This window comes from Eptesicus fuscus, chromosome 12, assembly GCF_027574615.1.
Source record: "Eptesicus fuscus isolate TK198812 chromosome 12, DD_ASM_mEF_20220401, whole genome shotgun sequence".
NCBI classification, from domain to species: domain Eukaryota; kingdom Metazoa; phylum Chordata; class Mammalia; order Chiroptera; family Vespertilionidae; genus Eptesicus; species Eptesicus fuscus.
In genome coordinates this window covers 36009192-36025432 of record NC_072484.1, presented here as the reverse complement: position 1 = coordinate 36025432, position 16241 = coordinate 36009192, and the positions used below count along the sequence as shown (strand labels likewise).

The following is a 16241-nucleotide window of genomic DNA, read 5'->3' as shown; positions in this document are numbered from 1 at the left end:
CTCTGATGACTGCCTCATGGAACACCTTGGTCACACGGCCTCCCTCCGGGCCCTTCATCCTGGAGAATCTGGTGGCACAGACTCATGTCCCTCCCCAGCCACAGAATACTAGACCTGATTCCCTGGCCCTTTCTCCATCATGAGTTTGGTGGTAAAATTCCAGCAGTACCTGGGGGTCCACTAATCCAGAGGGACCCCTGCTACTGGCAACCCTGGTAGTCAGAATAATGCGCCCCCCCCCCCCACAATGCCCATGTCCTAATCCCTAGAATCTATGAACATGTTACCCCCTTGTGGCAGAAAGGGCTTGGCACATGTGATTAGGTTAAGAATTCTGAGATAGGGAGATTATTGTGGATTATCTAGTGGGCTTAATGTAATCGGTCACAAGGGCCTTATAAGTGAAAGAGGGAAGCAGCGGACTGAGAGGCAGAAGGCGGTATGATGATGGAAGCAGAGGTTTGAGAGATGCGACTGCAGGAAGGGGACCATGAGCCAAGGAATGTGGGCAGCCTCTAGACGCTGGAAAGGGCAAGGCACAGATTCTCCCTTGGAGCCTCTAGAATGAACACAGGCCTGTCGACACCTTGGTTCTAGCCCCACGAAGCCCACTTTCAGAATTCTGGCCTCCAGAGCAATACGGTAATAAACTTGGGTTGTGTGTAATTTGTTATACCAGCAAGAGGCAACCACTGTGGCCACGTAAGGAGGGATCCTTGGAGCCCACCTTTCCCTCCAGGATTGAAGCCCTTGATGACACTCCCTCCTCAAGGCCAGAAGGTATCCTGAATGCACCTCTAGGGAACAGGCTTGCACTGGGGGCCCAAACTCTAACCCAGAGAGATAGCTTTGGGGGATAGTTCTGGGAGGAAAGGGAGAGGCCCCACCTTACAGCTCCACTCCAGGGACTCAGTTCTTCCACCACATTCTCCAACTCAGGAGCACCAACACCCATAAACCATTACATCCCCAGCGGTAGGCTGCCATCAGGAAAAGAGACCACCCAGGCGGGAAGTCTAGGTTCCGGCCTCACCACTGTCACCATGGCTCAGCATCTGTCAAGTGTCGTGATGTATGCTTCCAAGCCCTACATGGATGATAAAGCCCCATGACGACCCTGTGGAGCGGTCACTCTCATCCTGTCCACTTCACAGCCAAGGAAATAGATTCAAGAGGGTGGAGAGGGGCCCCTGATTTGAACCTAGGCAGCCTCACTTCACAGCCCTGCCCCGCCCCCCATCTCAGAGTGAATGAGGGGCTGGACAGAGGATGGTCCCCGGCAGTGCCTGCACACAAGGAATCGCAGCCCTGAGAGGAATCGCAAACAGTTCCTGCCCCCTCACCCTGGATGCTTGGCCTTAAAGTGGCACAACAGTCTGGCAAGAACCTGAACGGCATCCATAGCCTTTGACCCAGAAGTCCCTCCTGGGACCCCACCCTAAGAGACATCATCTGAAATACAGAAAAAGCACATTATACAATGTCCACGGCAGTGTTATTCCTAACAGCAAAAACTGGAAACAACCCAAATGTCCACCAACAGGATACGGGGAGAGGGGACCATGTATTTGATGGAATCCTCTGTGATGACACAGAAGGTGGCTCCACATACACTGTTAGGAGGGAATCTCAGGAGGCCTACAGCCACATGAGAAAAGAGCAAAGGAATGAAGGTGGAAGGAAGCATGTCAATCTCCCAAAAATTCTCGAGAGTCACATTTTTCCTCCTCCTGTTTCGCAAAATCTGTGCACTGTGTTATTACTTTCATAATTTATTTTTTTAAATTTCTTTATTAAGGTGTCACATATTTGTCCTCATCCCCCCATTCCCATCCCCCACCCCTCCCCACTTACTTTCATAATTTAAAAAACCCTACAGTATTAGTAAAAAACAAACAAACAAACAAACAAACAAAAAAACAACAAGAACAGAAACTGCAATGGAGTCCTGAGGAAACCACATAGTGAGTAGTCAAGCTGAGAAGAGGAAACAGGCAAATGAGAACTGGCCAGGGAGACAGTGGGAGAGCGGGAAAGAAGGGCGTGGTGTCGCGGAGACCAAGGAAAAATGAGGAGGTGGGACCGCTGGGGTCAGTGTGCCAGGGAGGCACTGGTGACCTGACACTTGGCCCTATTCCCCCAAATGCATTCGCAAGGCAACGCAGGTGCCAAGAAGGCTGTAATGATTGACCCCCACATACACCCCACTGAGGAGTCTCCGAGTGTCCCCAGGAGCAGCATTTCCAATGCAAACCAGGTCCCCAGAAGAAGCAATGCTGCACCACCCCATGGCCTTCCACTCCTATCCCAGCCCAAGCAACCCATAGGTGGCTCCCAGCAGGGTTTTCTCCTGTCTTCAGGACAATGCTCTCCTGGTCCATAATCACTCACCAATTCTACCACCTGTGTTTCCACAGGGACCCACATGCACACGCACATGCACACACATACACACTCGCTTCTTGGATCCTTCCTCAGCCTCTGAGACATGTCCCTTAGATCCTTTGCCTCCTCGATGTAAGCAGACACACAAGCAAACCCAGACTTGCAGCCTGTTCATACTTATTCCTCCCACCCACATACACCCACCAGCCTGCTTTCTTCCCCTGAGAACCCCCTTCTTCCCACTCTCTACCCTCCTCATCACAGACCCCAGACAAACCTGAGCACAGCAGGGAAAGTCCACTTCCGACTTCACTGTCCCATCCCTGCCTCTGACCACACCCATGCAGGAAGTGGCCAAGTCTGACGGCTGCTTCTATAGCCCAGAGGTGGAGGGGGTCATAGGGCTGAAAGCTAAACCAGGCTCTGAAGGCCAATGACCTAAGAAGCCAACTCTGACCCTCAGTCTAGTGAGTCAACAAGAAGTAGGGCCGAGTCATTACCAGATGGCCCATACTGACCCCCCCCCCTCCCATTCCTCCCCAAGAAAGCTCACATCAATTACTTCAGTTCACAGCCCAAACGTAGGGCCACCCTCCCGGTCAGCCTGCGATAATGCGTGCGGCTGGGCCAAGACCAAGTCAGTACCAATTAGGCCGCCCCCCCTTCCTGCCAGTGAGCTCAGCTTCATTACTTTGCTCCATTTTCAGCTCATCTGAAAAATCTTCATTTGAGTTCCCTGGAGGATCTTAAAAGTGTTTTTCAAACATTAACTCTGACACACGCCTCCCCCACTCAGACATCACCCACCCAAGACTACATTTTCCTCGCCCTGCCTTTGGCACTGCCAGGAACGAGCAGCATGCACAGTCTGCCACGTGGTACCACAGGCCCTGCCACCTCAAACCCTTCTCAACCTGGCCTTTTTTAGGAGAGACCTGGGAAGGGGACTTGGTGCTTCCCATATGGCAGGCATATCATCTCACTCAATCTTTGCAACAATCCTATGAGGTGGGATTTGAATTCCTGTGTCATAGATGTGGAAAATGAAGGACAGCAGCCCTGCCAAGGTCACCTGGCCAGCAAGTGGCTGAGTCAGGCCTGGAACCCAGGACTGCTGCGCTCCAGGGCTCTCCCAACGGCCCCACCCACCCCAGCAAACTCTGTTCTGCATGCTGCCCAGGCCCACCCTGAGCAGATATGGGGCATCCATCATTCACTATCCTCGGCTTATTCCCCTGAGCCTGGGTCCAGGTGGTAGGCTGAGACAAGAGGGGCTGCAGGATTTGGGGCTTCCAGGAGAGGCTTCAGAGAACACAACTTTCCTCGAGGAGGATGGAGAATGCTAAGAGCTGTTTGCAACTCCCTATTCTGTCTTGCATCTTACAGGGCACTTATAAGTGAGAACATGGTCAGAGAGCCCAGGCAAAAGGCCAAATGGGAATACGGGAGGTCAAAAAGGAGAGGATGTGGGCTGTGCAGTCAAGAAAGAAAGAGCTGCAAGGACCAGAGAATTCAGCCCAATGCCTTTGTTTTTACAGGTAGGGAAACTGAGGCCCAGGGAAGGAAAGGGACCTACCCAAGGCCTGTGACTGTGCCAGGATTCAAATACGGGTCCTCTGATTCTTACGCTAGCTTTCCTGGAGCAGATGCTGCCTGGGATAAATGAATGAGCAAATACACAAGGAAACCCATCACCTCTAGAGCTGAGAGGGTAGAGCACAGAAACCAACACGATGCTTCCATGGGCACCCCAGCGTCTCTCTAGTCTCTCAACCGGTGGAAGATGTAGGCAGGAAAGAGGCACTTCCATTCACCAAAGCTCAAGCTCCACCAGGAACCAATCACAGCCCTGGAAGAAGGCAGAAACTTTGGTTCCCCTGGCAACGCAGACAAAGGACTCTCCTCAGCACAGCAATCAGCTGGAGTAGAGATGTGACTGTACTCCACCCATCCAGACGGGGCTTCACTCCTCTCCTCATCAGGAGGGAACCAACCCAATTCTCCTGGTTTTAGCCCCCCCACCTCCAGCCACAATCGGGAGAAGGGGTATGGATGGGCTTCTGAGTGAGGGCTTAGGACAACAGCTGACTCGGGGGAAGTGGGGGAGGGACACCAGGGGCCTGTGTAGAGGTTCGTCAGCTCATCACTCCTCTAAGAGGCAGTGCCAGCTGCAGAAGCACAGGGGCCTGGAGCTAGAAGGGAAGCGCCTGGCCCCAGCCCAGCTCTGACATTAATTCACAATTGGACCTGAGCAAGTCTCATTTTCTCTCTCCTGGGGCCTCACCTTCCTCATCTATAAAGTGTAAAAGCCAAGATCTAGGGTTCTTTGGAATAACATCTCCCAGTCCACACGCACCAAAGTAAAAATGGGCAGGGGGGCCAAGCAGGAGCTTGCCTTATACCACTTCTGAAAGGCTGCCGAGTCCTGATCCCGGCCTTGGAATATACAGCACATTCCACTAACGGGCACTGCCTCTTTCTACACACTTGAAGGAGAAGGACGAAAGTCACAAGAAAACTGATGGACTCTTAAAACCAGTTTCCAAGTGAAATCCCTAGCTTTGGCCACCTACAGGCCATGACCTCACCCCCTGGCCCAGGCCTTAGCCCAGGAGGCAAGAGGTATGCACAGTCTCATCACTAAGGGGAGGAGTTAATCACTCGGAGATTTTAGAAAGATTTCCCACCTGGAGAGTCGAAACAAAAAAGAGAGGTTTCTCAGGAAGCTTCTCAGTTCCCAGAAAAGTCAAACTATTGACATGAAAACCCACATGCACTCACCATGCTTTCAGCTCTACAATCCCTCAGCCAGCCTGTACAGGAACCCGCAGTCATCAGGATAAGGCTGCGTTCCCTTCCCCCTCCTATCCCCTCCTTTCCCCAGCAGGCCCCACACTCCGTCCACTCTCCCTCTTCACCTCTCTGATGGTTCCCTCCTCTCTGCTTCCAGGTGCCTGAGTTCAGGTTCTCACTGGGGCCACGCCAACAGCTTGTCCATTGGTCTTGGGGCCTCCATGCCCCTCCAACCCATCCTCTTCCTGCCAGCAATCAGATCACATCACACCCAGCACTGGCCCTGACTGCCCTGGGATAAAGTTCCAGCTCCGGCTCAGTGTGCACGTGCTGCGGGATCGGGGCGCCTACTGCTCCTCCCCTTTCCTGCACAGTGAACTCCCACCACTCCAAAGCACCTTCCTGTGTCATGTCTCTGCACTTTGCCTTTGTACTTATAGTTCCCTCTGCCTGGGATGTCCTTTCTGAACCCCCCCACTGTTGAATGAAAATAACAGCTCACCTCTCCTGAGTGCTCAGTATGTGCCAGGTGCTTTGCTAGGCCCTTTGCACGCACTGCAGTACTTCATTCATCTTCACTGAGACCCTATGAGGCAGGTACTAAAAGCAGCCTGTTTACAGAGGAAGAAGCAGAATCGGCTGTGAATGAACCTGGCAGAAGTCACATGGTTTATCAGAGGAGGAACCAAAATAGAAATCCAAGTATCGGGCTCTTAGGTAGCCACAATCCTCTGCTCCCCAGGAACAGTGCGATGACGATGTGGAATTAGAAAACACAGCATGCTCCCAACAGTGCCACTTCCTCTGGGCCTCTGGCCTCGGAGTTTGCCTCTGGAGAGGGCCCAGCCTGTTCCTCTTGGAGTTTGCTCGCCACCCTGCACTCCCCCCATTCACACTGCATGGCCTCACCGTGTAGACAAAGTGCCTGGACCCACACTTAGAAGCAACGCTCTATAGTTGCAGTTAATGGCCCAGCAACGATGCCCAGCCATGTCTAAGGTGTAAATTCACACATCGGGGATCACCCGGATCTGGTACCAGCTCATCTTTTCAATCTTAATTGTCCTCTGCACCCCTTCCCCAATGCATGCTCTAGCCACAATAAATCGGTGGGTATTCACCATCCATGCTAGTTCTCACTAAAAGCTGACGTTTACTGAACACCTACTAAGAGCCCTGCCCTAAGCCAGGCACCCAACTAGCACCTTTGTTTCCCTACAACTCAGTCATTCATTCATCCAGAAAAATGCTTCCTGAATGCCCACTCTGTGCCATGCCGTGTGGAGTGCCTGCACCATTAAAAATAAAAGGCAAATGACTACAAATGGTGATAAGCATTGTGAGGAATCGGAGGCAGGGGTAGAGAGCAGGGCAGTGGGGCAGGGAGGGCGCTGTCTAATTAAACTGAGTTTAAAAGGTTAAAAAGACAACAAGGCTGCAAAAAGCCAGGAAAAGAGAATTCCAAGCAGAGAGAACAGCACATGTCAAGGTTTGAGGTGGGGAAGAATTTGTGAAACACACAGAAGACGTCTGTAGCTGAAGTAAATGACCCATGGGGAGGTACATAACTGCAGAGGGGGAGGCAGGGGCCGGCTTACTCAGGGCCCTGTAGACCATGGTCAGGAGTTTAGAGTTTATTCCAAGGGCAGAGGAAAGACACTGAGTGACGTGGTCTGACTGATGTTTTACAAAGATCATTCTGGCTGCCATTTGGGAATATAGGTAATGGAGATAGAGATAGATGATATAGATCTAAGCAAGTCTCAACCTGTGAATAGATATATATAGAGAGATAGATATATAGATAGACATAGACATAGACATAGACATAGACATAGACATAGACATAGACATAGACATAGACATAGACATAGACATAGACATAGACATAGACATAGACATAGAATGTATGCAAAGTAACTGGCTTAGCACAGGCACACAGGGGATGCTCAATAAATGGTGAATTCCCTTTTTCTTCTCTCTCTGTCCCCAAGCTGGGACTGTCCTCTTTATCTAACTCCCCCTCCTGACGTGTACATTGTCAGACTTAGAGTTTCTGAGGACATAGGCTTTGTATACTCTTCACTGTTAGATAGGAAGAGTGTGGTCGAGCTATTGTGCCTTCCCTCCTTCCCCTGAACTGGACCCTGGGTTGATGTGAAAGTCGGGAGGAAGAGGAGGCAGCAGGTGCTGAGGCCCTCCTCCTGGGTTCTCCTTCTCCCCTAACTACTTTAAGGAGAAGCTCAGAAAGCCTGGTTCTCAGGCAATTATGGGCTCAGGATAAGGGGGGGAGGGAAAACTAGGGTAAGCCCCACCTCTAGATAAACTCTCTCCTTCTGCTTGAGCCAGATAAGGGCAGGCCAGACTACAGAAAGAAAACACTTCCAGCGGAGACTAGATACTCCTGGATACTCGCTGGGTTGTTAGCTGATCCTATCACCATCCTAAGAAGGGTCGTGGCCCTCACCTGAGGCCCTCAGTGTGCTGTGACTTGCCCAGAGACAGAGAGAAAATGGCAAAGTTCTAACTAGAATCATTGTATGCGGTGGCCTGAGGATGACTGAGCCCAAAGCCCCATTGTGCAGATGAAGACAGTGAGGTCCAAGAAGGGAGACTTGTCCTCGGTCCCATGCTGAACAACGGACAGAGCCAGGAACAGGCGTCTGAGTGGCTTCCGCTTTCCCGTTTCCCATGCAGCTTCCCTTGAGAGGGGGGTTTGGAGGGTAGGACGACCACACAGAGGTGAGGCTGGGATTGGGGGTGGGGAGGCAAGGACAGGGCAGCACTGCCTCCTCAGGCCTGCCCTGCCCCAACTCCCGGCTGCTCATTAGTGTAGCAAAACCTGTCAAACCAGTCCCGGTGCCAGGGCCAAGTGGCAGAGCCTAGAGCCGCAGGGCACTGGGTAGGCTGCAGATACCAAGAGCTGGGGGACAGGAAGAACACACAGAGGCTCCTCCTTGGCCTGTCAGCCAAACAGACACTGTCCCAGGGCCAGGATGGGTGCTCACAGCTGAGTCACTCCTTCCCCCGGGATCAGGCACAAGCAGGACTCACCAGCCTCCTGTCCCCATCAGGCACAAGGGCCTGCCCTCTGCTTTTCCTCCTCTGGACACTCAGCCTATCAGCTATCAGTGCCACTAGGGCAAGAGACCAAGGAACTTGTCTGGGAAACATGACAAGAGGCAGGAAAACACAACTAAAATGACACACAGACACAACTCCCCTCCCGACCCCAGCCACCATCCTCTGCCTTGTTGGGTACACACATGCTCTGCCCTTTGTGCTCCCCCCACCCCCGCCTCAATGATCAAAGCCCAGGAAATAGCTAAGCACAAGATGCAACTGTGGGGCCAGGGGGCCAGGAGACCTGTGTCCTCAGGTAGCTCTGTGACACCCTGTGCCATTGTGTAGATGTGCGAAAACCTGCCCTTCTCAGTCTTCAGTTCCACCGCCCTTCCTGTGGAGGGGCTGGGGCAACTCCACAGTTTCAGGGGCCTTGACGTTTGCTCTCACCCCATCTCCACCCCATTTCTCACCACCTCCTGGGAAGGAAAGCATCAGAGGGTACAGCCCCCTGTGCGGGGTCCCTGCTGGGCAGGGCTGGCTCATGTGGCAGGGCCGCCTTGCTGGAACCTGTTCCATCAGCTCTAGTGCCCCCTGAGGAAGCCGGGCCCACAGGCCAGCAGGAGGCTTTCATCCTGGCCCTGGTGCTCAGAAACCACTTCCAGGGCAGGAAGGGACCTTGGCATCAGCCTGGGCTCCTGTGAGCACAGGACATGTGTGTCAGGCAAGTGCCCCACAAACATGAGGGATGACTTTCCTATCTCAATCAACCCCTTCCTTTAGTGGATAGGGAAGAGGAGGCCCAGAGAGAAGCAGGTCACACAGCAGGGCCCTGGCAGAGGTGGAACCACCGTCCAGCCCCGACCCCCAACCCAGGACTCCCAGCACGTGACGCCTTCCACAGCAGAGACATTTTTCCAAATTCAAAAATCATGCATGTCACAGGGGAACCGAGACACCTTCCTCAACGCCCCTTGGGAACTGCCAGAGACTGGGACAAAGTTCTGCTGCTCAACACCAACCACGTGTTTGCCTGCGGTGCTCATCTCTGTATCCTAGCATGTGGGACAGTGCCTGGTGTATGGCAGGAACTGAGGGAAACTTGCTCAGCTAAATCAAGACTCAATGGAGGAATGATTGCAGGTAGAACCAATTTCTAGATTGGGATGGAGGGTGGGGAAGCAGGAACTGATAGAAAAGAAATATGAATCTGGCCCTAGCCAGTTTGGCTCAGTGGATAGAGTGTCAGCCCACGGACTGAAGGGTTCTGGGTTCGTTTCCAGTCAAGGGCACATACCTCAGTTGTAGGCTCAATCTCCGGCCCTGGTTGAGGCAAGTGCAGGAGGCAACCAATGTTTCTGTTTAACCCCCTCCCTTCCACTCTCTCGGAAGGAAGGAAGGAAGGAAGGAAGGAAGGAAGGAAGGAAGGAAGGAAGGGAAGGAAGGAAGGGAGGGAGGGAGGGAGGGAGGGAGGGAGGGAGAGAGAGAGAGGAAGGAAGGAAGGAAGGAAGGAAGGAAGGAAGGAAGGAAGGAAGGGAGGAAGGGAGGAAAAGAAATATGAATCTGGCTTTCCAGGGCTCAGGATCCAGCCAGGCTGCGTTGAAGAAGCAGGGACACTGCTGGCCTAGAGCTCCAGAAATCCTGGGCCCCAAAGTGCGAGGCAGGTCGCCCCCAATCACACTGAATGCATGGACTTCAAGGCCTATCTGTGTTTCTGTGACTGGGCAAGGCCACTGAGCCGGAGTTGTCATTTTTTAAAAATATATTTTTTATTGATTTTACAGAGAGGAAGGGAGAGGGACAGAGAGTTAGAAATATCAATGAGAGAGAAACATCCATCAGTTGCCTCCTGCACGACCCTACTGGGGATTGAGCCCACAACCAAGATACATGCCCTTGGCCAGAATCGAACCTGGGACCCTTCAGTCCGCAAGCCAACGCTCTATCCACTGAGCCAAACTGGTAAGGGCCAGAGGTTGCCATTTATTTTGTCATTCGCTCGCTCACTCTCCAAAACATATAGAGTAAAAGTCAGGGTGAGTCACAATCATCCGCCACTTCCCTGTCAGAGCTGTCTGACCCAGGGGCTGATCCATGCAGCATCTCTGGCCAGTAAGTGTGCTCCCAAAGCATAAAGACCTGAGCTAAAATCGCGGACAAGACACTTCTCCTCTCTTAAGACTCACAACCACATTGGTAAAATGGAGATGGTGACAACTTCCTGCCTCCACTAAGGAGTGCTCTGAAGGTCACTTCAGTGATGCGTACAGGAGACTATTAATAACAATAGCATTGCCATCACTGGCCCCCCAAGAATCCCAGTCTCTAAATGTCAATTATCATCATCATGACGGTTATCAACAACACAGTAACACCTACCAGCTACTAAGCACTTGGCTGTGTGCTAGGCACAGGGTGATGCATGTTTTCTGCATTCTCACTTGGGCTCCATCACCTCTGAAGTAACAACTATTATTGTCTCCATTTTACAGATGGTGGTTCTGAGGCACAGAGAAATGAAGTACCTCCTTCCAATTCACACAGTAGGCAGAGCAAGGGTCTCCACCCAAGTCTGTCTGAGTCTGCAGCTCAAGATCTTTTCAACTTCATTCCACTGCCGAGGCAGGAGCGTGTTGCCTTGTTAAAGTGACGCCCCATTCGCTACAGCCTGGCATGGCCCTGAAGTCTTGTGGTCGCTTACTGACCCTGGTTAATAGTCACCCTCCAGGAAGGGAGGACTGGCTGATTTTGTTGTCCCTGTTCAACAAATGAGAAAACTGAACCTGTAGCAAAACTTGGCAATCATGTGTCTTAACTCATTGATAAGAGGACACCAGGAATATAAAGGACTCTAGAGAGTGGGTCCAGAGGGGGCACTGAGGCCCAGAGAGGGAAAGGGACCTGGCCAGGTCATTCATTCAGATCTTTCCTGAGACTTATGTGAGACACACAGAAGAAGAAGGCAATGCTTGCTATTCTAGTTCTATAACGCTGCCCCCACTCCACTGCTAGCTTCCCTTTGCATCGAGGGCTGGCAACTGATGCCCATTTCTTTCCTAGTCTGAGACTTAGTTTCCCCAGGTACCAAGTGGGGAAACTAACCTTGGTCAGCAATGAGTTCTAGAAGCCAACTCCCCTTCCACAGGCCCACATACGGCCCAGGAGGCCCGTCTTGGCGCCTTTGCTCCCTGCTGCCTCCAACCCTAGGGACATCTGGAGGTAAAGAACATGCCAGCACTATTCAGAGTTGTGCAACCATCACCACTATCTAATTTCAGAATTCCAGTTGTTATTAGCAAGTGCTGAGCTGGAGCCCCCATTGCCCCTTAGGAACTCAAAGCTCCTCCCTGGTTTGGCCCAGATGCCACTCTTCTGGGAAAGCCCACGGTGCCCCTAGGAAGAATTTCTCTGGGGCAGAAGTTGAGCAAAATGTAAACACTCAGTGGACACTGTGTTCCACTTAGTGAAACAAAGTTGTAGATTTTCTGGGAAAGAGGCTCACCATATCAGCACAGGCCAAGCCCAAGCCTTTTCCCCAGCCTTGCCTGTCTAGCTGCCCTGAATGCAACAATTGTATTGACCAAGGCCTCAGTTTCCCCACCTGCTCCCCAGGTAGCAGGCTGAAACATACGCCTCCAGTGTCCCACTAAGGGATTCTCCTCAACTAATGGCTAATCACACCCATCTTGTTGGAAGAAAAAGGCCAGCCTGTTCATCGGCTAGGATTGGCAAAAGCAGTAGGTTGGGGCTGGATTGGAGAGATTCCAGCATTTTTTGTAGGCAGTAGAGAGGTGGAGAAGGGTAGGGGAATTCTTTCCTTGGGAGATTCTTCATCCCCATGGGCCTTATCACCTGGCTCACACCTGGACTGAAATCTAAATCCCTTGAATTTTTCCTACAAAGGACTTTTTTACTCTTCATAGCTTTAGATTTTACCCACAATCCTGAGAGGTAAGGCAGGAGGGTATCATTATCCCCACCTTGCAGTGGGTTAATTGAGGCTCAGAGAAGGTAAGTGACTTTTCCAAGGTCACACAGCTAATGAGTGGTAGAGCAGAGCTAGAAGATAGAAGCCAGTGTCCAGGCTTCTTGCCATTGGCCAATGCTGATGGCTACTGGGACAGCTTCTGGGACTGTCTTTGGTCCAGTACAGAGAGCAGTGATATTCTGAGTAAACTGCTGCCAATTCAACCATGGCAATTTTGTTATAAATGTTTCCTATAGGGATTCTGCTGCCCTCAAACATCTGAAATGCCCTATTCTAATGAATACTCAGAAGAGCATTAAGAAGAGTCAAGGTTGCCCTAGCCCAGTGGTCGGCAAACTCATTAGTCAACAGAGCCAAATATCAACAGTACGACGATTGAACTTTCTTTTGAGAGCCAAATTTTTTAAACTTAAACTTCTTCTAACGCCACTTCTTCAAAATAGACTCGCCCAGGCCGTGGTATTTTGTGGAAGAGCCACACTCAAGGGGCCAAAGAGTCGCATGTGGCTCGCGAGCCGCAGTTTGCCAACCACGGCCCTAGCCAATCTGGCGCAGTGGATAGAGCATTGGCCTGCAACACTGAAGGGTCCTGGGTTCAATTCTGGTCAAGGGCACATGCCCGGGTTGCAGGGTCTATCCCCAGTAGAGGGCATGCAGGAGGCAGGCGATCAATGTTTCTCTCTCATTATAGATGTTTCTATCTCTCTCCCTGTCTCCCTTCCTCTCTGAATATATATATATATTTAAAATAAGTAGCCAAGGCTGTTGTGTCCATCCCCATTCTACAGAAGAGGAAACTGAGACCCAGAAAGTGGAAGTGATAAGGCCAAACCACAGAGCTAGTCGGTGTCGGAGCAAGGACTGGAATGTGGGCCTCTGAACTTGCAGGCCAGATGCCTGTGCAAATCTATCGTTTCTCACATTTCCTGTCTCCTCCAGTAAACTGATGGTGATTAATACCTAGAGTCTCGTCTTTCTCGGCACTGACCCCTACAAAGCTGCCTGGCTTCTTGGAGGGCTTCCAGAAGCTTAAGGAACTTGTAGAATAAATGTATGAACCAACCTCTACCTCCCCTTATCACACACACCCTGCTCCATGAACACATACACTTAGTTCCCCTCTCCCCACCCATTTGCTCAAATGTCAGGGAGAGACCAGCAGGCCCCCTCCTAGGAACTCCTAATCCACCTCCTCTGTCCTGGCTGTGCTGTGGCTGTGGACAGAGGATTCCTTGTTCCTAGTGCTTCCTGCCCAGAGATCTCCGTGGGGCCCATGCACTGGCAGGAAGGAGCCAAATCACTCCTTTTCACTGGAGCTAAAGCCACCCCCTACCCCACCACCCCCAGGAGTAACATGCTCCTAGCTCTGTTTGGCATTTATTCTACCTGCCCTGACCTAGCTCAGCCCCAGCCATCCCTCATAGCCCCTGCTCCTTAGACACACACACACACACACACACACACACACACACACACACACACACGAGTTCCCCTAGGCCAGTGGTCGGCAAAGCGCGGCTTGCGAGCCACATGCGGCTCTTTGGCCCCTTGAGTGTGGTCTTCCACAAAATACCACGGCCTTTTGAAGAAGTGGCATTAGAAGAAGTTTAAGTTTTAAAAATTTGACTCTCAAATTTCAATCGTTGTACTGTTGATATTTGGCTCTGTTGATTAATGAGTTTGCCGACCACTGCCCTAGGGCCTAGGCGTACAGAGATGCCTCGCATCTAATAAAAAAATAAAAACCAGAGGATTCCAGCATGACAACATCACAGCCCTGGCAGTTGTGCCTTACAAATAACCCCACAATGACACTTGCATATTACTTCGCAATTTCCCCATCAGGGTAACTTCATTGGCTGGATTCCCTCTCCACTCCCTCACCTGCCAGAATCACAGAAACATGGAGTCAGAAAGGGGGCTTTGACATGCCCTGGGCCAGTGGTTTGCAAACTGTCCAGCACATAGCCAAGGACGGTTCCATGTCTAGGGGCTGCTAGGGGCTGAGGAATTAGCTAGTTGGAGTCCCCAGCCCTGCCCTAACTTCAACCACTGCGGAAACCCCTTTAGCTGATTTGTACATTGCGAGTCTTTCAAGTTCATTTGAAAAGGAAATTTCCCAGCTGGAAAGTTTAAAAACAACTCATTTACTCTGACCCCACCTTCCCCGACCCCTCCCCCAACACCTCCTACACATACACACAATGTATATATATATATATCCCTGAGGCCAACAGAAGCAAAGGTAGCTGCCTAAGGTCGCGTAGCCATCAGTGGCAAAACCAGAATGAAAATACCCTCTCCTGAATCCAGTCTACAACCTAGAAGTAGTTAAGCAAAAGAAAACAAGGGCTCCAGGGTCAGGCCCAAGGCCACACCCCCAGCCATGGTGGCATGGATAAAGCAACATAGGCAAAGCATGCTGTCTACCACAGAGCTGCTTAATGAATTAGCATATTAGCCCCTACCACAAATCAGCCAAAACCGGAGAGGACCAGCCGCACTGCCCCCCTTTTTCAAAGCCACCAGAAATATGTGGCCTATACCAATCCTCATGCCTCCACAGCAGTAAAACATATCAAAACAGAGAGCCTGAGGACCTGGAAGAACAACCAGAGCGGAAGGAGAAGAAGAGACAGGCTGTGCCAGGGTAACACTCACCGGTCCTCGGTTCACACCAGCTCCCTGGGGGGAAGGACGTCAGTCAGGCACCTGAAAGGAGGAAACGGTGTTAGCTCCTCTGAACTGAGATCATGGACCCAGCATGGAGCTGGAAATCGAGAGGCTGGCATTTGACTCTCTGAGGAACCTGGGGGAAGTTGCTGAACCTGTTAAGCAGAAAGGTCCCTGTGACTATGCGCAGAGAGCAAAAGGGAAAGTAACAAATATGATGTTGGCGTGGCCAGCAGGGGCCAGGCCTTCACGGGCTGGGAGGCCAAGGTAAAGAGTTCAGTCTTGATTCCAAGAGCACTGGGGAATGGTTTGTAATGTAGAGACTGGATTGGAAATGGGCACGAGTAGCTTTAGGTGTATGAGTTAGGAAGTCGTTGTGGCTGTCCAGGGGGCATGTGGCAAGGACCCAGACTGGACGGTAGCAGAGCTAGAAAAAGGGGTGGTATCCACAGATCGTGGTGATGGGCTGGATCTGGGGCATGAGGGCAAGCAGAGGCCTGCCTACTCCTCAGGCACTTCCTTCCATGTCAGTCCCATGATCTCCGGCACCCAGGAAAGAACACACCCATTGCTCTCTCACCCTGGCCTGTCCTTGCCTCAGGCTCCCCACCTATAAAAACAAATAAGGTTGGACTCAGTGGTCCCGTAAGGTCTTTTTAGCATTAATATTCTGTTCTGGTACAATTTGCCCACAAAGTATTTAAGCCCCTTCTCAGTCATCTTTAAGTCCCAACTACAGGCCCAGCCTGATACACAGTGAGGCGGGTTGCTGGAGAGAGAAGCCTCAGTTCCCCCTGGACTCACACACTGAGAACAGTACACCTCCCGTGAGCTGAGACGGTTCCACTTCACATTCAGTCGGTGGCCAAGCTGGAACTGTGAACCTGTTCACAGTTGTGGGTGCACAAAACACAGAGTTTACTCCTTTATTATTATTTATTAAGTACTGTATTATTTTCCATACAAACAACTGTGAACCTACAAGGTGAATAGGAAGGTCACTTGGGCTGAGGTTGTAACAGCAGGAGCAGAAGTTGGGTGCCTGAGAGCCTTCTTCCTGCCCCAGCTCTGGAGGCTGGCATGGGCCTCAGGACACTGCTAGGCCCGCTGTAGCATCAGTCACCCAGCAACCTGCTTTGTTTCCTAGCACCCAGGCTAATCCTGAGAGGCAGTGCGGTACAGTGGTTATAAGGTTGGACTCTGTAGTCCCACAGACCTGGTTTGAATCCTGGCCCCAGCACTCTCTAGCTATGTGGCCTGGAGCAAGTCACTTCAAGTCTCTGAGAGTTAGCTTCCTTCTTTTGGAAAATAGGAGTAATAGTGTTGGCTTCCAGGGTTA

General features: G+C 51.4%; 1 protein-coding gene across 2 annotated transcripts in view; it reads right to left on the bottom strand.

Moving 5' to 3' along the window:
• EPB41L1 (erythrocyte membrane protein band 4.1 like 1) overlaps positions 1-15022 on the bottom strand; it is a 101231-nt gene extending 86209 nt beyond the window's left edge. For both annotated transcript variants that reach the window (XM_054724389.1, XM_054724388.1), the window contains exon 1: positions 14891-15022. The gene's annotated coding sequence lies outside the window, so the exon portion shown is untranslated. The remainder of the gene's footprint in view (positions 1-14890) is intronic.
• Between the last annotated feature and the right edge of the window lie 1219 nt (positions 15023-16241).